The sequence below is a fragment of the Castanea sativa genome, chromosome 12 (genome assembly GCF_040712315.1).
Source record: "Castanea sativa cultivar Marrone di Chiusa Pesio chromosome 12, ASM4071231v1".
Lineage (NCBI taxonomy): Eukaryota > Viridiplantae > Streptophyta > Magnoliopsida > Fagales > Fagaceae > Castanea > Castanea sativa.
Window position 1 is genome coordinate 40671590 of NC_134024.1, and position 27417 is coordinate 40699006.

General features: G+C 32.4%; 1 pseudogene; it reads left to right on the plus strand.

Moving 5' to 3' along the window:
* Positions 1–14772: 14772 nt before the first annotated feature.
* On the plus strand, positions 14773–27063 carry LOC142620675 (TMV resistance protein N-like; annotated as a pseudogene).
* The last annotated feature ends 354 nt before the right edge of the window (positions 27064–27417 follow it).

The following is a 27417-nucleotide window of genomic DNA, read 5'->3' on the forward strand; positions in this document are numbered from 1 at the left end:
GCCTGGTTGGAGGAGGTGATTTGCTTAGAAATGAAGATGGAAAATGGGTGAAAGGATATGCAAGAGCTATAGGTTGTGCCACTAGTGTTGCAGCTAAATTATGGGCTTTAAGAGATGGAATTCGCCTATGTATCTCCCTTAAAATCCTAGCGGTGGTTTTTGAGCTTGATGCAAAGCTGGTTGTTGATCTTCTGAAGAAAGACTTGGAGAAAACTAATGGCATTGATGTGCTGGTAGCTAATTGCAAAGAAGAGCTTAAACAAATTCCTTTGGTGCGAATCCAACATTGCTATAGGGAGGCAAATACGTGTGCTGATGCTCTAGTGCGTAGGGGAGCGATTATGGCTCAAGATTTTACTATTTTTATGGAACCCCCATCTGATGTTTTTTTTTGCTTAGCTTAGATTCTGCAGTAACTTTGTATGATCGTTTTGTTTCCTCTGTTGCAGAGGGCTTTTAGTTGTTAATGAAATATCCTCTTTACCCAAAAAAAAAGTTATTTTCTTTTCTTTTTTCTTTCTTTTTTTTTTGGGCACAAAGTCTCACTACACTCCCAAATCTTTTGATAATTGCCGAACGTATAAACCTCATAGTTGTGATAAATGAAAATTTGTGAAATTTAAATTAAAATACCAAAAAAAACCCCTTGAGAATGCATGTAACATGTGTGATGAGGTTAGTATTGAGTATATTTTATATTATTCCAATTGAAATATATTTGAAAATTATCCTTAAAGAATGAAATCATTACGAAAAACTATATTAATAGTAAACCCTTGTGTCAATATTCGAGTGGTGAGTTAATTGTTCTAAACTTGAAGGCTATAGGTTCAATTCATTATACTATTTTTCCATAGGGTTTTAGGAATATCTCATGAGAATGAAGTGAAATAGTCAGATAAAAAAATAGGTCACCAGTTCCTTAATAAAAAATAAAAATAAAAATAAAAAACAATAATTATAATATAAAGGATAGCTAGCTAGTAGGAGGCATGAGCTCTGCTCGTGACCCACTCCTCATTCCGAGAAAGTATTTGGTATCAAATAATATTATGTCAACGATATCAAAATCTAATAATAGCTCTATTATATATTTGCTATCAACGAGAAGATAGGTAATGTAATTTGACTCTTTTTTTTTATTATTAATGTTTCGAATAGCTCCTATACATACCATGAATTACATTATCAGCAATAAAATGTTTTGACTATAACATATGTTGTGTTAAACCCGCCTACATCATAAATTACCCATATAATGATAGGTAATTTATGATACTATAAACAGAGTAAGATTCCATTGTTTCATCTTTAATTTACTAAGGAATACCTTATTAAATGGGTTAAAATAAAATTATAGAATTTAAAGTAGAGAATATGATGATAAGGTTAAAATTGTTAAAATAAGAAGATTAAAAAGAAATCTCAAGTGCTGCAAAGTAGGAGAAAAAAAGGGATGATAGAGAGGTTTTTTTAAAAAAGAATAATACCAAACATAATTACAATAAGTTTATGTTGGAGAGATAAACATCTTAGAGAGACTACTTGAATAATTAATATAACATATAAGACACACTTTAACCCAAAAGGCCTAAGCCCAAATGAGTATGTGCTTATTATGTTATATTAAACACTCATTCTTCTCATCATTATTCAATGTAGGACTTTACTTACACTTGTATACCCAACAATCTCCCCCTCATGTGTGAGTCTCTACCTCTCTGTAAGCTTCAAGACCTCTCCATGGGTCATGAAAAAGTCCTACTCGCTCCCCCTTACCTAATGAGCTTTTTTCTTCACTAGTGCATCATCCATGGGCCTTCATGTGTCAACGCCACACGTCTTTTATCCTCCATAGGAACCTCGCACCTTATCGTTGTTTAGCACAATTGGAAATAATACTCATTTGTTGGGTTTTTTTAAAGATCGTTTGTGTGGTCTTTATGGGCTTGCTTAGTGCAATATACCTGGCCTAGTCCATTTGCGAAAGGACTTCAAGTACACACACCTCGTTCCCACTCTAAATTAGGATCAAGGTTGTAAAAGCATAGGGAAGGTTTTTTGTATAGGCTCAATCAAATAAGTCTCTCTTTAAATAGTTTGCTTAGTATTAGGTCAAGAAGTAACATTAGAGGAATCAAGCTTGAGAAGACTCACTCGAGCGAAATTCTTACAGGCAAACCCTCACTTGACATTCTTTTGACCTAATTTTAAACAAGTTTGCTCAATTGTGATTTCAATAAGAAGTTAACTATATTTTCTAGTCTTTGATCTCTTTGATGCTCTAGGTATGGGATCCAGTTTCTTTTTGTAAAAATAGAGGTCCATGTCCGTGGCTAGTTGTTTCAGTTGGGCTGTTAAAGATTATAAAGTTATAATTTACAACTATTTTGTGTTGACTTTAATTCCGTGCCAAATTTGATTGTAGTTTTACTCAATCTTTTGTACCTTGTATTTTTTGTGAGATTTATTTGTAAGGGTTGTGTGTGAGAGAGAGAGTGGGAAGACTCAAGGCATCTATTAAAGACAAAAGGAGTTTTCACGGGTAACTTGCGACTAGCCATCCTGCGAAGTGATGCATGTGCCCAGCACATGACTGGAATGCAAAGGGTCATGACAGATGGTGACAGCTGGTTTTCGCGAGTGTCTCGCGGGTAAGGCCTTCCCGCGAGATACCCACGAAACAATCTGTTTTGCTATTTTGTTCTATCTGCTCCACTACATCCTCATACACACTATATATACCATTATTAACCACATATTGCATAGAGAGCTTTTCAGAGAGAAAACCCTAGCCTCAAACCCTTGAGAGTGTAAGATTGTTATATCCACAATTCTCTACACCATCCATTGTGGTTTTCCTCTACTCCTACCTCTCCATTTCCAAATTCTTGAGAGGTTGATAGCCCAAACACATACCACACCCATACTGAGTGTCCAGTGAGGTTTTGGTGCTGTTAGGAAGTATTGGAAGAAGCCAACTTTAGCGGTTGCAATCGGGCGCATTGTGGGATCTAGAAAGCTAGACAAGACACGGTTCCGAGAAGCCTTGTTGGAGTAGGAGCTTGGAGGGCTTAGGTGCACTGGGTAGACTAGGCTTGGAGGGTTTCTTGCTATTCGTGTATCTCAACTTATTGTCTAGTGGATTGATTTATCGCTTGGAGGGCGGCAGAGAGGTTTTTCGCTGAGTTCTTCGGTTTCCTCTTCGATAACTTATCGACGTGTTATCTTGAGTTTGCATCTCTCTTCCCTACTCTTTTAGCTTTCATTTTACTGCTGTGATTTGTTGAATATGGCTTAGAGTAGTTGTTTTGTTTATTCGCTCGCATTTACTCTTTTCGGCACTTAGTTTAAGTTAGAGTAAAATCAATCGAGCCGTAATTTATTAATTTGGGGTCTAAATAGCTCTTGTGTTTTTAACACAAATCCGAGCATTCAAAGATTCTTTGACAACAACTTTATTAGCTTTCTATGAAGGATTGTTGAAGATTCTAGCTTTGGGGTTTCTCTCTGTCAGTATTCTTAGAAGCAACAAAGAGGTGGCAGAGTTACCTAAGAGAGACGATGGTGAAGGAGCTTTGGGGTTTCTCTCTGTCAATATTCTTAGAAGCAACAAAGAGGTGGCAGAGTTACCTAAGAGAGACGATGGTGAAGGACATTCAGCAGTTTACAATTTTTTGGGATTGACAGGTAGACGCACTTTTTGGCAAAGCCTTGATCTCTAGTACCATTGCCCCTAAGTCTTTATGAACATTAGCTTGGATAATAGACATAACTCCTAATCTTGTAATCTTTTCTTCTTCCGCTGTTTTGGTTCCTTTGTTTCAATGTACCCAAAAAAGAATGGCAAAAAAATTTATTGTCTTTTCCTATGTTTCCATTTAAAATTGTGCTTCTAGTTTGTCCTCATTTTAGAAGTCCATAAGCGCAAGCTGATTAGTTAAGGCATGACAGATTGACAGGTAATTTAAAATGAATAAACTATAATTCTAGTTCTTATATTTTTCCTTCTTGTCTCGTTTACATATATTTTGATTTGCTTTAATTTAAAGTATGAAAATGGGGTTTTACTTGTTTGGAACTATTAAATTGGCTTTCTTGTTTCTTCTTGGCATCTAGAAATCTAGTTTGATTAGATCTGTCCATTAGAATTGATTTCATTCAGCCTTACTCGATTCAGGCATGAATCAAGAGCTGGCTGAAGGGTATCAGTGGCAATTTATAAAACTTAAATGTACTTCTCACTGATGCAAGTCTCTATTTTATGGTCTATTTGGACTTGTAGGAACATGGCAACAATGAAGGGAGATCCTTTCCCTACCACTAATGTGGTAAGGTATAGTAAAAGTTTGATTTCTGTGTGCAAGGTAGCTAACAGTTCAGAATAAAGGAAAGCCTCAACAGTAGAAAAATAAGTCCAAACCTGTGTAGGATTCTTAGAAGTAACAAAGACATGTAGAGCTGATGAAGGACATTCAGCAATTTATAAATGTTTGGATTCGGATAGGTAGACAGATCTCTTCTGGCAGAGCCTCAATCTCTAGCAACCATTGCTCCTAACTTCTTTATGAACATTAGCTTGGATAGCAGACAGTGGACTCCTAATCTTGTACTCTTTTATTCTAGTGTTGTTTCTTGTTCCTTTTTATCAATATACCCAAAAAAAAAGTTTAATCATATGAATTGAGTGCTTTTGATGGAGAAAAAATCCGACTTACATAAACTATATTACACAATGAAAATTAGTTGTCATGTTCAAATTGGTATTAAAATTTAAAAAAAAAAAAAAAAAAAATCAAGCTGGTTGGAGAGAGCTAGTCCCATGTAGCAACTAGCAATTAGTCCTATGTATCCTTTAGAACTTTGCTCTCAGCTGTCATTTTAGTCCCTCAAGGTTGTCTTCCTCTTTTTTTCTTTCTCTTTTCTTCTTTTAAAATTCTTATGTAGTTGAATAACTTTCTGTTGTTGTTTACACTTTACACACTTTGTACCCCTACTTTGTTTAAATAATTGAGTTGTTGACTTTACTGGAAACATTATGCTAATATTAACAACTGAATGCTTGGCTCTAACATGATCATGATTATCGGGATCAATGAAAATATTCATTAAAATCATGTAGAAATACTAGATTATCTTGGTCTTTATCATTCAGGGTTCTTATTGATAAAACTCTCATAGAAGTTAGTGACAATAGTTTGTGGATGCATGATTTACTACAAAAAATGAGCAAGAACATAATATATCAAGAGTGCGCTATAAGAACCTAGAAAGCATAGTTTACTGTTGCTTGAGGACATTAACAAAATTCTTACAAAAAAATATGGTAAGATGTTATTTTGAAAACTTGAGCACATGCCCTTTTATATTATTCAATAGACTAGGAATGATTTTGGTAATCCTACACTTTGCAACCCGCCAATCCCTTTTGTTCATGATTATGAACATAAGCAATTTAAGGATAGTCTTAAAGCTGCTTGAACAAAAACAGTCTTATTGGAATCCTAAATCCTTTGGAAATATGCATCATCTTAAATTGCTCAAAATTGATAAAATTCGCCTTTTGCATGATCCCCAAACATATTCCAAATATCGTAAGATTTCTCAATTGGAGTGGATACTCTTCAAAATCTTTTTCATCAAGTTTCCAACCAAAGTAGTTTAGGTAGCCTTATACAACTTTATTCTTAAGTTTCCTTAAACTACGAGGTTTTGTAGTAGCTAATTGATTTTTTTTTTTTTTGGGTTGCTTTTAACAGTCATTTGATAGGCTAAAATCCATTCGATTAAGCAAGTCTCAAAAACTTATTGAAACTCCCAAACTTCACTGGAGTCCTAGTTCTTGAGAAATTGGTTTTTGGAGAATGTATAAATTTATCTAGGTGCACCCATCAATTGGATAGAGTTCATAAAAATCTTAAATTTCTTAGTTTAAAAGGCTAGAAAGACCTTATAACTCTTCCAAGCAAGTTTGAAATGTTTCTCTTGAAATTCATAATTTTTCTACTTGCTTGAAAGTTTAAAAAAAAAAAAAAAAAATTCCAAAGTTGTAAGGAAAACATGGAACGTGTATCAAAGCTTTTATTGGATGACACTACTATTACAAAAATGCTCACATCAATTGCATGCATAACTTGCCTTGTTTCATTGAGCTTAAGAGATTGTGAAAATCTCATACTATGACTTTTTTTAGTATCTGTTTGGCATCAACTTTTAACTTTTAATTTTTATGAATAATTTTTAAGCCCTGATTATTATTATTTTTTTTTAAGTATAAATATACTTTGACACATTTTCAGTAAAAAGCATTCAGCAACAAGCCAAATAAGCGATTGCAAAATGCACACTTAATATAAAATCACTTAAAAATCTCAATCTTTTGGGTTGCTCAAAACTACTAGAGAACATTGGGACAGTTGAAAAGTATATATAGAGTGTTTCCAGACGTAAACTCCTTTCAAATAAATGTATCAGACGTAAACTCATGATATTATCTCAATCACGTGCCATTTTAGAGAGAGACAGTACATCCTCACAGTCACGTGCCATTTTGGCGCCCAAAATTTCCCCCTTATACCAAATTTCCAGACCAAAAAATAATCTTCAATTTCTCGGACAGAAAAACCCCAAACCCATCTATATATAGAGGGCGTTTTCATTTACGTATCAATGAAACGACGAATTTCCAAAACTACCCATAAAGATCCATCACCGATCATCGGAGCAACTCTACCATAAACAATGGCACCGTGGAGTTCGGAGCTCCGATTTCCGCATTCCAAATCCAACTTCCCAACCAACCATAGGTTTTTCTTTTATGCCTGAAAAAATCTAGCATCTCACATTCTTGCGCCACAACTTTGTCACAACTCTGATGTGGCAAGCTGTGAGTAGAGAAGAAAAAGTGGTGAGTTCATAGGACTGTAAAAAGAAATCAATCACAGTCTATTACAAAGGACAGTTATGGAAAGGGTGTCATTGAAACGCATTCTCTTGCTACTTAACAGATTTGACATGGGCTCTTTGGCATATATATCATGATTCCTTTTCTTTTTCTTTTTTGGATTTTGTTGCTTGTATGAATTTTTATGGATGTGGTATGGTCATCCCTTGTACAATTTATTTGTTTGAATGAAATATAGTACTCATATAAAATAAAAACTATCGTAGTGGTCATAATTAGGCCAATGGTTGGGTCTATTTCCTTAAATTTTTCCAGTGCACTTACTAAATTGTCATTTAGTCATCCCTTGTACAATTTACTATGGCATACTGCTACAGAGCAAAATCATTTAAATTAAATTGCCATTTCCTACTAATTTGTTTCATTTTTCATTTCCATATAGATACCAGCTGCAGGAAAAGAGTAAAACTTAAAGATCTTCATGTCAATATTCCCTTAAGTTGCAGAATAAATGCTTCTTCCACAGCTTTAGAAGGAAGACAGAGTCCAAGATGTAAGTTTCTATTGCTGGCCATACATTGCTTTTCTCTTCTGGAGCTGCATATTCTTTCGGTTGTCAGTTTAACTTCTTATTTTCCTTTTCATAAAGTAAAAATATTGTTTCTCTTTGTGATAAATGTTTAAATATATGCATGCTCTATTATCATAATTATGTTGTATTTCTAGTGGGAACAATCATAAGTAATTGCCACTTGTGTTTGAAAATTTTAATCATTCCATTTGAATGTAAATGCGGCCGATGACCCCAAAACTTCCAAATTTCCATTTTTAAGAAATTAAAGGAAAATGTAGACTGCAAATACAAATCCTACACATTGCATAAACAAGATAACCAGTCAAAAATTCAAAATTAGTGATGGTAAGTGTTCAGAAATGTCTCTCAACTACAATTTGGGTCTATTCATATATTTTTTTCTTCTGGTCCTAAAGGCTGGTATAAATTTTTTTTAAGACAAGTTCTATGGATATGAATTAGCCATACTCAAAATATTTAAAAGCAATGCACTGGTCTGGACATGATTATCTGTGTGCTATCTCTGTACTATGCGAATGGGTTTTGGAGACCTCGTATCCTCATATTGAAGAACTCTGCTCAAAGGGGTTAGACACATAACATTAATAAGTTCTTTTTTTTTTTTTAGCCTCATATCATGGACTTTTAGAAATTTTCTCAGGTATGACTTTGTTTCTTTGCTTCTCAGTCTCCTGTTCCCCGAGACCAACAAAAACAGTGTAGGCTCCTTTCGCTTTCCAAAGGGATGTGACTTATTCTGTTGGTGTTGGTGATTAAGCTGAAATTACATGTCTCTGCCAGGGTTTAAGGGAAGTAGATATTGATACCAAATCTCAGTTTCTTGCTTTCTGGACTTGCATAGTCAGCTCAAAAAATTAATTCATATGCCTGCAAGGAACTATATGGAACTTGATTATGGTTCACACTTGATGATGGTCCTTTATCTTGTTGGTTGAATAGATTTCCATAGGTAGCTCTCTCAAAATTTTACACTCCCCCAAGCAATGCTAGTATAGCATGTCTCAAGTATGAAATGATGAAACCCAGATTTGAAGGAGGAGGAAGAAGTCCTACTCTATGTACTCAGTGTGATTCCACATATGTTTTCAATCTAAAAGATATGGGATCTCTTGAATATAATCATCTCAAAGAACTGGATGACTTGCATCCAAAACAATATTTGATTGAAAGTGAGTCACATCCTCTTCTTCTGGGTTGGGCTTTGACAGGAATACAGAGGAAAGAACCTTGTCTATTACTTGTCAAAATATAGAGCTGAGTGTGTATTCACCTTCATTAAGTTCCTGGGATGATTATTATCAGCACACTCTGGATGGCAGGATAGGTGCAAAAGACTTGAGTGAATTTTCCTTCCTGTCCACATATTCTCCAAATTTTATTTCATTACCATGGTCCCATTCAGCCAGCTATAATGACCTTGATTTTGGAAACCAAGTTGAAGTCAAGAAAGATATAAATGCTGATTTTAACCATTTTCCTTTAGCTCTTACACTTGCACCAAAGTACTTACCTCGGCTGAAGATTGCAGAAATGACACTAAATGAAAGGATAGCAGCATGTTCCTTTCTCCTCATAATCTCCTTATAATGAGCAAGGTTTTCTGTGAGAGATATCATCATCCTGGTTTAGAAGGTTTCCTCCTTCGCTCTGGACTCGATATTGATTTAGAATGGGATTGTCCATCATAAAGTGGTTCCTCAAGGAAGCATCATATGGTTCAAGTCATAGAGGAACCCTTAGTCTTGCCAATGATATTGTTAACATCCAAGACTTGCCCTTTGCTGCTCGACAAATCAAGCTGGGTTGGAACTTGAGGAAAATGTATTATGATGATAGTGAAGATGCTTCCAAGCACTTTGGACATGCTCGTCATGATTTCATTATGCTTATCTGTGGCAGCAAATCATTGTTAATGTGGCTACTTTGTTTGCTGGAATTTTCCAATGTTTAAAAGTTTTTGGTATAAGGAATACTTGGATGTATGGTGGTGAGTTAGATGGTGTATACGGTCAATCAATTGATTTTTTTTGAAATTGACTGTTTATACTCGTGGGAGATATGATAGTTCTTACTGTTTAAAGGGGGAAAAACTAAGGAAGGAAAACTCAGATTTTGATTCTGCTACGTCCACTGCATTGAAGCAAGGGCAAGGTGAAAGAATTTACTAAACAAAAAATTATTAGTAACATGCTAACATGCAAATTGAAACAGGGTCTTGATTTTTCTACTTTTAGACCATGTACACTACTTGACATTTTTTGCAATTCAACACGTTCACTAAAAAGACATTGGAGACAACTAAACTGAGAAAGTCGACCTGAACCCGATAACCTGTTCATATTCGAAACCGTTTCCCTTTCTTATAAGATAAAAGACAAGAGGCAGAAATAAATTGAAAGCTTTACCATTTTTATTTAGTAAATAAATAAAAACTTCACCAATAAAAACATATATAAAATAAAATTACTACACAAGTCAAATAGGATACTCAAATGTTTTTCTTTTTTAACCACCAAGAAAAGAGAAAAAGTTACAAAGCAACATGCTCATAATGGTTTAGAAAAATTCCCATATCAAACTTAACAGTTAACACCCTATGATCAGCTAACAGACAAGAAAAAATGAACCGCTCTTCTCTTTTGTAGTCTTGGTCTGCTGTTATTAGTGCTGAGCAAGTCTATTCTCATCGAAGGTGTTAAAAATGCTAAATGCTATTTTTTAGTATTTTTAACACCTCAAATCATAAAAACATACTTACAATAAAGATGTCATATGCTAAAAAAATTGACATCATGCTGCAGGGAGCTCTCATTTTTTAGAGCGCACTGTAGCAAGATGTTATAATTTTTTAATGTTTTTTTCAACTGTGGGAGAGAGAGAGAGAGAGAGAGAGAGAGAGAGAGGGAGGGAGAGAATAAAAAATGAATAAAAAAATAATATTTAAATAAAATGGTAAAAAAAAAATAGAAGTTTTGATGTTAGGGTTATTGTAAAGTGATATATTAAATGCTATAAAGTTAGGTTTTTAGATGCTAAATGCAAAATTTTTTACAACTCTTGATGAGAATGCTAGTCTTGTCTTTAATGGCTTTGGCACGCTTCTAGCTTGGTGTAAAACTTATCTGACAGCAGCTAGTGTGGCATTTATTTGGCGGAGATCTGAGAGTGTAGTGATAGTATAGTACAAGTGGTTTTTATTTTGTGAAGCACACAAATACACAAGGGGATTAAACGGTTCAAAACTTCAATTTTTATACTCCCACCCATTGTTTCATGGTATCAATGCCAAATACTTGTTGAAGAAACTGCATACACAAAAGAAGTACTTGTAGTACACTAAAAAACATTGAAGCAAAGCTCTAGGAATCAATTTTAGCACTCTAGATAACAGAGCCAATACTTTTACTTACTTCCAGCAATAATTGTTCATGTTTAATAGATATTCACCACATGTTCATAGAGACAGATTTGCAAATGAGCTGTGTAGCTCAAATGGGATTTTTCAAATCACAAGACTTGCCCTGCTCATGAGCCTCTGAGAGTTGACTTGGAACGTCAATTAACAAGGCTAGGCAAATTTGGTTAACAAATACAGGAGAAAAATGTAAGGTGATTTATAACGAATCTAGAACATTGCCTTGCACATAAAGTAGAGAAAAAAATATCTTCATCATACTCTGTCATAGTGAAAGGCCCTTCCTTTGTTCAAAAGGGCAAAGATTAACGGAAAAATCACTCACAAAGATAAAAAATCGACAAACAATGCCGTTACATACATACTCTGTAGAGAATCACCCAATATTATCCCATATGGTAACATTTTTACTTGCCTCATATATATATATATATATATAAAAATTGAAGCGTAGCATTTATTGTTGTTAGACTACTGTTAAGCCACATTAGCGACAACATCATACAGTCATTTTCAACATTCACTCCACCGCTCACCCTTGGTGTGGTAGTCACTCCACAAGTATTTATACTTGTGGGGTGTGGGGAATAAGGGTCGGGATTCAAGTGTCCAAGAAGGAGTTCCACACACATATACACTTAGATTAAGATAGAGTAGAAATTTTATCTTGTATTAAAAAAAAAAAATCACACTCTTATTTTTAACTCTCATTTTTCTTATTAATTTCTCAACTTAATATTATACTTTCTCCAACTTTTCCTTTTCCTTTTACTTTTTCATCTATCTACTACTATCTATCTTAATATCACTTTTCCTCTATCCCTTTATCTTTCTTTATTTTTGGCTTTTCTAATTCCCCTCCTCTTACTATAAACTTACAATTCTCTATTTCATTCTAAACATAGTTTTCCTACACCCAAAAAATTATTTTTCTCTCTCTCAATCTCTCTAAAAAGAATTTCCATTTTTGGTGGATTTTTTTTTCTTGCATCTCTACTTTAGATTGATGAGATTTTTTTATTATTTGGAACCTTACTTTGGATTAATGAATCTCTACAAAAATGGTTACTCTCTCTCTCTCTCTCTCTCTCTCTCTCTCTCTCTCTCTCTCTCTTCTTTTTTATTCTTTCTTGCAACTCTACTTTATATTGATGAATTATTGTGATTTTTAAAACTCTATTTTGGATTTATATGTTTTAGTGTTGTATTTTTTTAGTTCCTCATTACAAGTAGTATATCTCTCTCTCTTATAGTCCATTCATTCTACTGTGGTCCAATTTAGCCCATTAGGTCAATTTAGTCCACTTCGATCTATTCGGTCCAATTTGATCCATACGGTACACTTAGGTCTATTCAGTCCATTTCGGTCTACTTAGATCAATTCGGTCCATTTGGTCCATTTCAGATTACTTCGGTCCAATTCGGTGTACCTACTTAAGAATGACAAAATACAAGTTTGGGTTGAGAGTACTATAAATTATTTGAGTAATATTAATTGTAATTATATGATAAGTTTTGGTTATCATAATAAACTCCTTAAAAGAATGAGATTTGAATAATAACTTTGAAAATTAAAAATTTAATTGTACCAAAAGAAATTAGGAAAATATAATGCATAATAAAAATAGTTAGAAGAATATGACAATTTAATAAAAGAATAATATCAATCAAAAACATCAAAAATGATAAAATTACATATTTGGAAAAATGATGGAAATTATTTTTTGGAAATTATCTACAATAAAATTTAGAGAATAAATTATGCACTATTGAATCTAATTTATTTTATAAACTGATTGAAAATGATCAGCAAAGAAAGCGAATGGCAAAAATGAAAGTATATATAATTGCAAGTGGATGCTCATTCCAGCCCTGAAGTTATTTTTATTTTATGAGAAGTGTTACGTCTATAATATTTTCACTATGTCATAGTATTTTAATTAACAACAAATTATAGATGATTAGTTGTTATCGATTCTAATTTAAACCTACTACTAAAATTATTTTTTTATCCAACCAATAGCAACCCTTAACAACTTACTATTTAAAATTTATTGTGAAATTATTGTAGAAATAGTATTTCTTTTTACTTTCTCTTCCTATACGCAGAATGTGTAAAGAAGTCTTGTCTTTATTTATTTATTTTATTATTATTATTCTTAGTTATTTTTTATTTATTTTATTATCAATTTGATAGATGACTGGAAGATGCCTGGAAGAAAGAAATGGTTGACAAAAGAAAATGAAAAAGAAAGATTTGTTGACTTGACCCATAACAGTTAGAATGTGTGATTCGTGATTCCTTAACCCTTTAATCAACCAATTACATGGGGATGGGTTTATCTTTTCAGTTATTAATAATTTCCTCTATGTATATCAAAAAAAATCGTTACCATTTAATATAATTGTTGTCGCTGTTTTGCTAGGACAATTCCTGGAAGAAATGGGCCTATTCGGTGTTGACATAGTGACACATATCCAGCCCACCTGCTATGATCTGAGGAAAATGTAAGAGACTTTAGAATTGATTTACATGGGTTTGACTTTTTGTGGTTATGCGTGACAGATCACGATGACTTGTCCCTATTCTTTTTTTTTTTTTTTTTTTTTGATTGGAAGTTTGCAATTTTCATTAAACTTGGGTAGAACCCAGAGAAATTACATCAGAGTTAATTTCAGATACAATAAAAGGGGGAGTGTCCTCCACCCAAATAATACAATCTTCAATTTCCTTAGCATGTCTAGCCATCAAATGAGCTGCTTTGTTACAGTCCCTTCGTGCAAAACGCGCCTTCCAGGATCTGAAATTTGGCAACCATGTCTTAGTCCCTGAGATGAGCTGCTGGATTGATAAGGGGGCAGGTTGCTCTGTAGACAGGGCATGAATGACCACCTATTCTGAATAAACGTAAAGAGTGCAATATGAAATTATGAATACAACTTTTAAGTCGGTCAAAAAGCAATATAAACGGAACTTTATAACTGGCCACTATCAAGAAGTAATCTTTCTTTATCTTTTCCTGATGAACACAGAATCTGCAAAGTGTTATTTGATTTCCATCTAATTTCCACCAAGGTACATCTCCTCAAAAAATAAAAAGTTTTCAAAAAAGCAAAATAAAGTGTACACAAAAAAAATTTATACCAATTGCCAGGAACTTTCTCTTTTTTTCTTTTTCTTTCATATTTTAGTAAATTACTTGGGCATTGCGCTAATTAAGTTAGATAATTCTTTATATGTATAAGTGTTTAGGGTGTGAGGACATGAGATGGGATTCAAGTTTCTAAAAGGAAGCTTCACACACATATACACTTAAATCAGTCTAAAGTAGAATTTCTATTATATATAAAAAATAAAAAAAAATTACCTAAACAAACTTATTTATATTCTAAAACTGCAACTTCACTCAATATTTTTTTATTGGATGTAAATTTTGATAAATTCACGGTTGGATTACATTTTTTTTTTCTCATATCTTTCATGTTTGCAAAATTCCCAAAAAGATAAAAAATGAATAGGTATGTTATCAATCAAATATTTAAATTTTAAATTTTTAGTCTAAAATTATACATAAAAAAAAATTTATAAATCGAATAGTAAATAAAATCCAATTGGCTGTTAAAAATTTAAAGAACATACCTAATACAACGGCTAAATTTTCAAAAATTATAGTCATATTAATTTTTTAAGTAAGAATTATAACCTAGGCTACAACTAAGTTTCTAGTCAAACTTTGTTCAATTAATTAATTTATCTCATGTGCCACGCTTAAGGACCTAAAAAAGCAAAGTCAAGACTCAAGAGTAATAAAGGCGTTCGAGAATAGTCAGGACTAGTAACCAAAAAAAAAAAAAACAGTTGGGGTAGTGAGGATAAAAGATAAGGTTTGTAATCTTTTTTGAGAGCATTGCCTAAGAACAAAAACAAATACTAGTATAAAATAAAAAGTTGTTCTTTAAATTAGAACTGTATCCAGAAGTGTTATTTCAAGAGGTTACAGAGGTTCACAACAACAAAAGTTCTGCAATTCTCCAAATTTGTAAGTTATTACTTTTCTTGCACACATCCACGTCTTCTACTTCTCTCCTTGAAATAAAATATCCACAACAAAGTTTTTTTTGCTCCTCTAATTTATTTTACTTCAATTTGCAATTGCAATGGAACTACTTTTAGTAGTTCAAGATTTATCAAGATATGGTACGATTTATTCCTTTGAAACAGATGGTGGCCACTAGGGTCATTAGGATATTGAACTTGCCTGCATTCTTGTCCTAAGAGTAAGGGAGTAGCAACATTAATTTAGAGTCTATTTACTGGACACACTTAAGTTGTTGACATATTAAAGTTCAAAAAACAAAAAGGGGTTTTGAGACTGATCCCCTCATGCTTGATCTGGTAACTCCTACAGTTAAAAGAGACATGGTAGATAGTTTGAATTGGTAAAAACATTGAATAATGGATGTCAAAGCTTCTTTCTATGAATATTCTTTTCTCCCAGCTCTCATTTTTAGGGAAGCAAATGCTTTAGCTAAATTTGTTGCCTCTCTCAGATCCCTTGTCTGTTGTAATAAGAACTCCCTACCTGATTCTATTCAGGATGTGTGGAGGAAGGATGTAGTCTTTGTTTGATCAAACCTTTAATGAACCAATTACACGGAGAACGATTTATCATTTCACTTAAAAACAATTGAGTTTATCCTCTCTGTAAATATTTATATTAAAAATAATCATTACATTTAAAAATATTTTTTGGTCATTGTTTTGCCAGGAAGATTCCTCGACGAAAAGACTACTTGCACACCTACTTTGTTTAATGGAAAATAAAAAGGGATTCAAACTTGTTAGTGGGAAATAAATACTTGCTTTTAAGATCAGTTTACTTAGTAAGAGAAAAAGAAAAGGTTGGAGAAGACCTCGTTATTTCAGGTACATCTATCTTTTTTATTTTTCTTTTCTCAAAAAATCCACGTTAAATCATATTCTTCTTCCCTAGCTAGTTATTTTACTTTCCACACACATCCTTCAAATTGTTATTTTACTAATTTTTTTTATCCTTATTGTGGTTCAAGATTTACCAACATATTTCCATTGGATTCAATGAGTACTCAAGGAGCCTCACTATTGTCATCGTCTTCTTCTTCTTCAAGACGGTGGATATATGACATTTTCCTTAGTTTTAGAGGCGAGGACACACGCAATAGTTTTACTGACCATCTATATGCTGCTTTGCAACGTTCGGGTATTTCTACCTTTAGAGACAATGAAAAACTTGAGAGAGGAAAATCTATTGCACCAAAACTCTTGAAAGCAATAGAAGAATCGAGATTTGCTATTGTTATTCTCTCAAGAAACTATGCATTTTCTACATGGTGCTTGGATGAACTTGCAAAGATCATTCAATGCATGAAAGAGATGAAAATGACCGTTCTACCAATATTTTATAAGGTAGACCCATCTGATGTACGAAATCAGGAGGGAACTTTTGCACAAGCTTTTGCAAAGCATGAAAAACGTTTGAAGGGGAACACAGAGAAGGTGCAAACTTGGCGAGCCGCTTTGAGTGAAGTGGCCAATCTCTCCGGGAGGCATTCACAAGATAGGTAAAGTAGTTTGACTTTTTTAAAAAATGTTTCAAACAACTCTTCCTATATATACATATATACCATGAATTACATCATACAATATGATGTTTAGCCTATAATATATGTTATGTTAAATCCGCTCACATAATACATGATAGATAATTTATATTACTTTAAACAGGGTAAGATTTGATTTTTTTTTTTAGGAAATAAGATTTGATGATTTGATCCTTTAATTTATCAAGAAATATCTCATTAATTAGTTTTAAATTTAAAGTGTAGAATATGATTGTAAGGTCACAATTTGCACCCAAACCCAACAATAAGGAGCGTATAGGCCCAAAAAGCCCAATACAATGAAATTTGTAGAGAGTGAGCTTGAAATCTAAGTTTTAGTGATGTTAAACAACAAAAATGATGGGCTAGATCTAAACATCATACACGTTGGATTGTTTATGCAATAAAAATTGTCATCGGACTCAAGCTGGGGATGATTTATATTATCTTTCCCTCTTTCAAAGACTAATTACAATTATGGGTGCTAATGTGTATAATGTTTTCTCCCTTTTTGTCTCCGATCCCCCATTCTGAACGTCTCCCTTTGCCTTTAAATCATCCTCCTCCTTCTCTCCATGTTCCACGTATAGATCAGATTACTGATTTAGATACTTGTCCCATCAACCTCTCCCTGAAGTCTTTGGAGGCAGCTGTAAGGCTAGACTCTGATGCTCAGGCATCACTTCTCTATTAATGCGGCCAGAAAGGTAGTTGCAGAGCATTCAATGCGGTGGTAACAGCTTTGTCTTTAGATATTTCACAACCCTTCTTCTTATCTTGTACATCTACCATGTCTACCCCTACTTATAGGATCTTCTAAAACATTGCCTTTGGACTTTAGACAGTTCTTTCTTACCTCGGCTATAGCCGAGGACATACCCTTGATCAGATCACCTTCTTAAATAACCTTGATTAGATATCACTTCTTCATCTATCAGTATTGCCTCGTGGGTTGATATTCTCACGTCCTCCGACCATTCAGTGTCCTTGGATTGGGCTTTTAGCTCAACACATATTCCTAGGCCTATTGAACCCCACAATGATAATGTTAAAATTGTTAAATAAGAAGATTCAGAATAAATCTCAATCTTTGGAAGGTGGGAGAAAAGAATAAGAATGATAAAAGATTTTTTTTTTTTTTTTTTAAATTATAGAATAATACCAAACATAATTACTGAACAATATAATTTTAGAACCCAATAGCGTAAACAATGGACAATGGATTAACATGTTGACCGTGATCAAATTTCATATAAGTTCAGAGTAAAAAAAATTGATCTGTTGTGAAGCCAATTGCCGAGGGCGGGAGTGTATATTTTTAGACGTGTCCAAACTTACTCTTTTTTTTTGCAAAGATGTAAAAAGTAAAAACACTTATTTGATGTGAATATTTTTATTAATGTAAGAAAATATCATATGTTAAATCAAAATTACAAACATTTCATGTATAAGCAATAAATAAATAAATATGTGTGTATGTTATTCTTTGGATTTATTATTATTATTATTATTATTATTATAGCTTAGCCCCTTAAAAAAAATTTCTAACTCCGCTAATGTGTACAACCGCTACAGGTATCACCAAAATCTAAAAGCAATGAAAATGGTAAAAATCACACGGATTTGATGATGACATAAAAAAAGAAAGAAAAAAGAAGCCAATTCACCTCCCATTGTCGTTGCTGCAAAACTCTAGAATTCCTCTAAAAAATCTCCTCAACGAACGAACTTGTTTTCAATTATCAGAACTTTGATGCTCTAAAGAACCTTTTGGATGGAAAAACTAATGAACACACTAGTATGCTTAACAACTTTTGTGGTTTTGCAATAAATCAAATTAGGCTCAAGGTTGTAAAAGCATGGGGAAGGATTTTTTGTAAAGGCTTAATGAAAGAAGGCTCCCTTTAAATTAATAGTTTTCTAAGTCAAGGAATAACATTATATTGAAAAATTAGGTTAAGTTGTTAGACTAGAAAAGATAGTTAACTTCTTACTAAAATCACAATTAAGAAAACTTGTTTAAGTTTGGGTCAATAGAATGTCAAGCTGAGGGTTTGTAAACTTTTTGTACGAAGTTTACTAGAACGAGTCTTCTCAAGCTTGATTTCTTCAATGTTACTTCTTGACTTGATACTAAGCAAACTATTTAAATACAACTCTCTCTAACACTTACTAAACTTAACACGGGAATTAGCCAACACAAATGTAAAACCTAACCATTACAAATAAAGTAGCAATAGAATTAAACACCGTTATTATTATTAGTCAAAATAAAATTCTATTTAAAAAAGAGCTTTAAATTTGAATTTATTAAAATTATAAACATAGTTGTGAGGGCCTTAATTTAGCCAAATAAAATTTCTTTAATAAAATAGCCACAGATTTTTTTTTTTTTTTTTAAGTTGTGTTAATTGTTATACACATTGTATATGTTTCTTGTGGCTCACTACATAAGAGCCATATATGTCGCACAAAGTGCTTATGTTATATGACTTACTATAATAAATATATTAAAGTTATTCATAAAAATTGGTTTAAAATAAACTTTATTATCAAATCTTCAAGACGTTTAAATACTATCAAATTATACTATCAAAAGTTAAAAGAATTTCAAGTTACTTTAATCATCTATCGTAGTTTCTAAGTTTATGTCGTAAACTTTCTCTCAAAAAAAAAAAAAGTTTGTGTTGTTAACTTAGTTTTAATAATCAATTTTCACAATGTAATTTAAATTTCTTTTATCTTATTTTTATTACCTATTTATTATTCAATTTAATGATAAAAGTGAAATATTTATGTTTTCGTAGTTCAAAAGTTACTGTGGTAGAGAGGAGATTTGAACTCTAAACATTTATATTGGAAACATCTTTATTGAAAACATCAAGAGATATTGATTGAGCTACAAAGCTCTTTAACATATTGAAATATTTTCCTCCATAACATTTATAACTTTAATGAACTTCTACTAGTACGCCACAATAGTATATGTAAAACTGAACATATTTTATGCATCAATAATTTGAGATGCACTTGGACTTCATGTACAATTTTTTATTGCATGAATAATTTGAAATGTACAGTTGCTCAAGCAATTACAAATTCTTGTGGGGCCGCTCTACTTAATATATCATATTCTCTTATCTTTCGAAGAAAGGAATTTTATTAGTTGTTGACTAACTCCTTCGGTAATAAAAAAAGAAGAGAGAGAGAGAAAGAGACTGAGAGAATTGTCAAACTTATATGTGAAAACAGAGCTGTCAAAAAAAATATATATCTGGGTAAACTCATTATAAGTTACTTGTTGTAATAGTAGAAGTTCTACTTCGAATACTAATTTGTTGTGAAAAACATGTAAATAAAAAGGCAAGTAATACTAGACACAAATGTTAACATAATTTGATAAAATCTATGCCTACATTCAAGGGCAATACTAACCAAAATAAAATGAAATATTATATTCACAACAACAATTTCACAATAAATCATAGGCAACAAGTTGCAACTAGTTGCCTTTATTTTAGTGGTGGGCTCAAATTAGAACGAGTAATAACTTCCCACCTAAAATTTGTTATGAAAATATTGTGAATATAGCATTACTCACAAAAAATCCCACTAACAATTATGAGGAAAAAAAATAACTACACTCAAGTCTCAATCTATGTATATCTAAAAACTAAAATGTAGCATTTAACGTTACTATGCTCCTGTTGAGCCACCTCATCCTCCATGTCATACTTTTTTTTTAATCCTTTTTTCCTTTATGATTTCTCTCTATTTTTTTCATAAAATAAATTAAATATAGACCATGGACATACATGTTGATGCATTTTATTACTATTCAACCGTTACCATTTATTTTTCTTAAATGCTAATGTTTTTGTTCTATGATCAATTCTTAATGCCGGTCTTTAGTCCCCCAGCCAGCCCCATTCCATTTTTAGGAAGTTTGTCCTTTGCTTTCTTTCTTATGCGCATCTCCTTCCTCATCTTTGCATTTACTTTTTACCTTGAAGGTGACAAAAATTCCAAAAAACTATTACTTCCACCAAAATCATCTATCCCTAAGTCATACAACATATACCAGCAAGGGTTGGTTTTGTGTAATTGTAATATGTACGCACACCATGGAAAATGTCATGCTTGTGAGGGCCAGCAGCCATAGCTCCAACAAGTTTATTTGGGTTTGGCTTTGAATTTTCCCTCCATTTCCATCCTCCTTGACAATTATACTTGATCTTATTTAGCCATTCAAATTGATTTCAACTTTTCGTTTTCTTCTTCCTAATTTTAAGTAATTGTTAAAATTGAATAGTTCATTATTTTTTTACTGGATACAATTAAAATTTCAAGTATAATCTCCAACCCAAAGATGAGTTTTGTGTCTCTTCGTTTATCTACCGTTATAATGTTTCCTCTTCCAAATTTTCAGTTTTTCACAACCTTATATCTCTCTTACTCACATATCAATTATTTATTTAAGCTTTGCGATGTTATATCTACCAATGTATATTCTAGATACGATCACCCCATCATCTACAACAACAAAATGAGCTCAATACAATCACCCTATCAAGCTTTAGTTTCCACTATTTTGAGAAGACATCAATTGTTTTTGTAAAGATTTTCAAAGTTAAGTCGGCGATAGGATGACCGTTGAGGTAAACAAAACACACAATTAGAAATGATCTCCTTCTTCTTTTTCCTTTCCTTTTATTCTTGCATTTAGTCTTTGTGAAGTGATTTTGTTGTTTTCTTTCCCCAATTTTTTAATGATAATTACTTTTGTTATTCATAATTGACTTAGAATCGTCAATGTAATTTTATTTGGCTCATCATTGTTGTAAAAATTCTTAATGTTGATATGAAATATATTGATAATGATTTTTTTTATATGCAGAGTATCAGGAAAGTAAAAAAAATATTCAGTGTAGTAATTTTGTTATTGTTGCATCCCATGTTTTTGGTAAAATTCTTTTTAGAAATCTTATTTGTTATTCTCAAATCTGTTTGTTATTTTTATTTGGTCATTCTATTACAAATAATTAGCATCCCTGTCATCAAATTTTTAGCTAATATGAGCTTTCTTGGTAAGCTTTTACTTTGCTTAGTTGATCATCTTTAAGGAAAATATCAAAAAGAGAATAAAATAAAATATAATTTACTGTAGAGCATCATTATGCTATTAATGTTTTTATGTATAGATACATGAGGAACTTCATTAATTCTTTGTTGGAATTTGAATTATTCTTTTTTTCTAACAACTTAGATTAATTTTTGGGGTGCAAATGATAGTGTGGCGGTAAAGACACTTTTTTTGGTGTTCCATGTTTGTGGTTCAAACCCCACCATCTGCCCTCCACCACTATCTACCTATAAAAAATAAAAAAATCTTAGTGTTAGTTTGAATAAAATTTGATGTTCCATTATTTACTTAAATATTTCACATATGCAATGCTTAATTCATTTAACATTTTTGAATTAATCATTTGTTTTTCCCCCTTTTAGTCTCTTTGTGATTTTGAAATTGCACAAATTATATTACATAGCACCAGATTAAGCTTATGTTATAGGAACAACAAACGCAATGCCTAAGGTACCCCCAGTTTTGCCCAATTAGGCATTACACAACATAAACTTCTCAATAGGGTTGGTTTCTATAAAGAAGTCATTGTTATTTTTGATGCAAGCCTTAATGGATAATGAACTTTTAAATTCCATATGTTTGTACAACATATGGAACATGAAAATGAATTTATTTGTACAAAGTTTTGAACAACAGTTTTTGAGTAGTTTTGTATAATTACTCTATAATTGTCGTAGTTTAAATATGTTAATGCCATCTTCATTCTAAAAAGTGAGATACCATGAAAAGCAAAGAGCAAATTAACATAATTAATAGTGATTAAAAATTATTTGATTAATTCCTCTTGGTTGAACATGTACACTTCCTATAAAAAAATATCTTAATTTCACTAAGTTGAAGGCAATATACTATTCAATTATTTGCCAAAATTTTTTATTAAAGTTATTGATTCTATCTTCAACATTTGTGTTGGATGATTTATGTATATAATCAACTATTCAAACTGAGAATTCCTCGTCATATGTTACTCTCTAAAGATCTTATTAGTTGTATAGACGATGCTTTTGGTTAATGAGACAAGATCATTAAAACATGATTTTTATATATTTTTATCTAGATGATACTGCAATGTCATGATGGATAGGTTGCTCTTATTGTACTGTATAATCTCAGTAATCATACAGTTTATGAATTTGAAGAGTTATATATTGTGGGATTTATTCATATGTTCATATGATGAAAAATAGTTTTTTTTTTTGCATTTTTTTTTTTACTTTATTTTATATTTACACTTTATGATGGAGTATATGATTAATTGATTATAAAGAAAGAAATGTTGATCTGTGTTTCGGAGAAAAATATACCTATATAAGAGGTGGTTCGCATATATTTGTATAGTAATTAACAAAGTATACATGGTTACAACTTGGTCTGATAGTTCTCATACTATAAAATAAAAAGATAACTTTTTATTGCACTGTGTTTCAAATTTTTCTGCTCGTAGAGCGGGTCTGCGACTAGTTGTCATAAAGATAAAGAAATACAAGTTATAATTTCAGCCAAAGTTGTTCTTCACTTTTTCAACATTTTATAAGACATTTATTATTTCCATATGGGAAATATTTAACTCAATTAAATGCAATGGAACACAAAGTGGCCTTTGTTTTTATTTATTTGTTTGTATATAGTTTTAATATATGACATTTGCTGATTTTTTTATTTTTTTATTTTTTATCATCATACTAAGGCACCATTTGGTTTCAGGGGCAAACGAGGACCGAACCCAAGATCTGTTATTCAATGATAATAGACTTTACCAATTAAACTAAGTAGAACCCTAACTTTTGTTTTAAGAGAACACATTGTGTTATAAAAGCAAATCTGACATTCAAAATATCTTTCTTTTCTTTTTTTTTTTGTTAACAAAGGGGAAAAATTCTCGGTGTTGCTTATGCTATCCTAGGTCAAAAACTTTTCAGATTCAAAACTCACCCGAACATGGAAGCATAGGTAGCATGAAATCAGATTTTTTTTTTTTTTTAATCCAGCTAATATTCAGATTTATAATATAGAGTATATAGTGCATATGTCTCAAATTAAACCTAGGTTTCTTAAGGAATGAAACTAAACTAAAACGATATATTCAAAATTTACATTATAAGTTGTATATACATTTATTTGTTGGGATTTTAGTTTTAATCAGCTATACTAAATGCTATATATGTGCAAAATTTTCTAATTTGGAACCTGTCATGGGAGGTTCAAATTCACTACTTATTATTCTCTCCTCATTGCAGGCCCGAGGCAGAAGTTATTGACAATATTGTGAAAGTGATAATAAATAAACCAAGTTCTACATTCTTTGTAGCTACCGAGGGACTAGTAGGAACAAGTTCCAGAGTTGAGAAATTGATGTCACATTTAGCTCTAGAGTCAAATGGTGTTCGCATTATAGGAATTAGGGGAACAGGAGGAATGGGTAAAACAACTCTAGCAAGAGTTGTTTACAGTATGATTTCTAATCAATTTGAAGCATGTAGTTTTGTTGCTAATGTCAAGGAAGCTCAAGAAAATGATGGCATACTTCAGTTACAACAAAAACTTTTGAATGATCTTTTGATTGACATGATTGTAAAAGATGTTGATAATGGAGTTTACATGATCAGGAAAAGGTTACATCACAAAAAGATTCTTCTCATTATTGATGATGTAGATGAATTAGACCAGTTGAACAAATTAGGTGCGAAGCATGATTGGTTAGGACCAGGTAGTAGAGTTATCATAACAACAAGAGATGTGAAGTTGCTAACGACACAAAAAGTAGATGGAATATATGAGGCTGAAGTATTAAGTAATGATGAAGCTCTTCATCTTTTTAGTTTGAAAGCTTTTGACAAAGAGCATCCTACTAAAGATAATCTAGAGCTATTCCAAGCCTTGGTAGATTATGCTAATGGCCTTCCTTTAGCCATTGAGGTTTTGGGTTCCCTTATGAACGGAAGAAGTACTTCTGAATGGAAAAGTGAATTAGATAGGCTTAGAGAATTTCCTGAAAGAAAAATTCTCCATGTACTTCAAATAAGTTATGATGGACTACATGAAATAGAGAAGAAATTTTTTTTGAATATTGCGTGCTTCTTTAATCATAAACATCAAGAAACTCTTATTTCAATATTAGATTGTCTTGAGCTGTACCCTAATATTGGATTAAGTATTCTTATTGAAAAATCTCTCATCAAGTTGCAAGGCGATCAATTGTGGATGCATGATTTACTCCAAGAAATGGGTCGAGATATAGTTCGTAAAGAGTGCTTGGATGACCAACCTGAGAAGCGTAGTAGATTGTGGTTGTATAAGGATATTGACAATGTATTGACAAATAATACGGTAAGAGCTTATTGAAAGAACTCAAGAATATACCTAATTAATTCAACATAGTTTAACATAAAGTATTTTTGGTAATTATACATTTTACAACTCACTGATCCACTTTGTTCATGATTATTAGGGAACGGAAGCAATTGAAGGCATCGTCTTAACGTTTCGAGGAACAAAAGGGGCACATTGGAATTGTGAATCATTTTCAAAGATGAATCGTTTGAAACTACTCATAATTGAAAATTCTTTCCTCATTTATGAACCCAAATATCTTCCTAGTGAATTAAGATTTCTTAATTGGCGTGGGTACCCTTCAAAATTTTTGCCAGCAAGTTTCCAACCAAATAAGTTGATTGAACTTCACATGTGTTTTAGCAACATTGAACGACTTTGGAAAGACACAAAGGTAATAATTACCCTTCTACAACTTTTCTTTCAATAGTTTCTTTAAACTATAAGGTTTTGAAGCTAAAAATTATTTTGTTTATGGCTTTTTACAGTCTCGGGAGATGTTGAAAAAGCTTACTGTTCTTAATCTAAAAGGTTGTAAAAATCTCAAAAGTCTTCCAAAAAAATTTGAGATGGAATCTCTAAAGATTTTTATTCTTTCTGATTGCTCAAAGATAAAAACAATTTCAGAATTTGGGGAGAACATGGGACGTGTAACAAAGCTTTACGTGGATGGCACATCTATTACAAAACTACCCACATCAATTGGAAATTTGAGAGGCCTTGCTTCATTGAACGCAAAGGATTGCAAAAATCTTATGTCTCTTCCCAGCACATTTTTTAATATGACGTGGCTTAAAGATCTCAATCTTTGTGGATGCTCAAAACTACTAAAGAACTTGGGGAGCGTGAAAGTGTTGACCTGAACAGACAGGTGGCTTCTTCTAATGCTATTTTTGAAACTTTAAAAAAAATAGCTTTTGGTGGATTTCAGCTTCTCCCTTTTTATCCAATGTCGAGAGGTTCTGATTTCAAGGGCTTGCTATCGTCTTCTCTATTTGGTTTGTCTTCTTTGACCGAATTGAATTTAAGTAATTGCAATCTCAAGGAAATCCCCAATGATATTGGCTGCTTATTCTCTTTAAATCATTTATTTCTAAGTGAAAATAGTTTTGGTTGCCTTCCGGATAGCATGGCTGAACTATCTAGTCTAAAACATTTGGACGTGGGTAATTGCACAAGTCTTCAATCCTTTCCAAAGCTTCCTTTAAATATAGGTTGTATTAGTGGATTTGGTTGCTCCTCATTGGAAAGGTTACCGGATCAAATGAAACTAAATTCTTCATTTGTGCCAGTTCTCGTACTTTCAGATTGCAGCAAACTAAGTGACAATCAAGGCTTCATTGACTTGTTTTTTGCAGTGATAAAAAAGTCCGCTCAGGTCTGTGTGTGTGTGTGTGTGTGTGTGTGTGTGTGTGTGTGTGTGTGTTCTAATCAGCATGCTTTGTATGTTTCAGGGACTCTTTCCTAAGAATCAATGTCTGAAGGGCTTTTCATATGTAATGGTTTTTCCTGGAAGTGAAATTCCAGAGTGGTTTAGCCATCAATGTATGGGGGATGAAGTGAATATAATGGAACCTTTTTCTCCTTTGTGTAATGACTGGATTGGGATTGCTGGTTGCGTTGTTTGTTCTCTTCCACGTCACCAAACTCAGAGACACTATCGAATTTACTTCACATTGACGGTCAATGGAAAAGATTTTGAATTTGACACTAAAAATCTTGCTTTATCAAATCATAGTTGGTCCTATTTTATTTGCTTCCTCAAAACTTCGAGAGGAGGGAACGACAAAAAATCACTATGGGAATGTAATGCAAATGGATTCCATGAGATTGGAATTATAATTGATAATGAAGGTTCAAGCTTGGTGAAGAAATGCGGGTTGCATGTGGTATATAGGAAAGACATTGAAGATCTCAATCATACTATGGTTTAATGTAGCAACAACAGCATCATTCCTTATGAGGGCTTGAAAGAGTCCATGGTAAATATTGTGAGGAGTCAAGTCAGTGCAAGGAATGTGGTGAAAAAAAGCTAAGCAATTGGCAAGAATTTACATGTAAGTCACCTCATTTTTTTTCTTCTTAATTCAAGTTCCGTTGGTAGTTGCATTATCTTTGTCTATTCAGTGTACATTTATAAAAGGATTGCCCACCATATGTTTGATTAGAGTTGTCAATGAGACTCCTAGTAGTTTGACTAGAATGAACAAAGACTTTTTGTTGGAAATTTTTAAATGCAGAAGAATTCATCTGCTTAAAAGCAAGTAAACATCAAGATAGGAAAGTTTTTTGTTTTATCTCATGTTGTTTTCTTCCAAACAACAAACACTGAATAATAGATAGTATTAAATAGTAATATTACTAAATGGCCTTTGCCATGTGCTTCCATT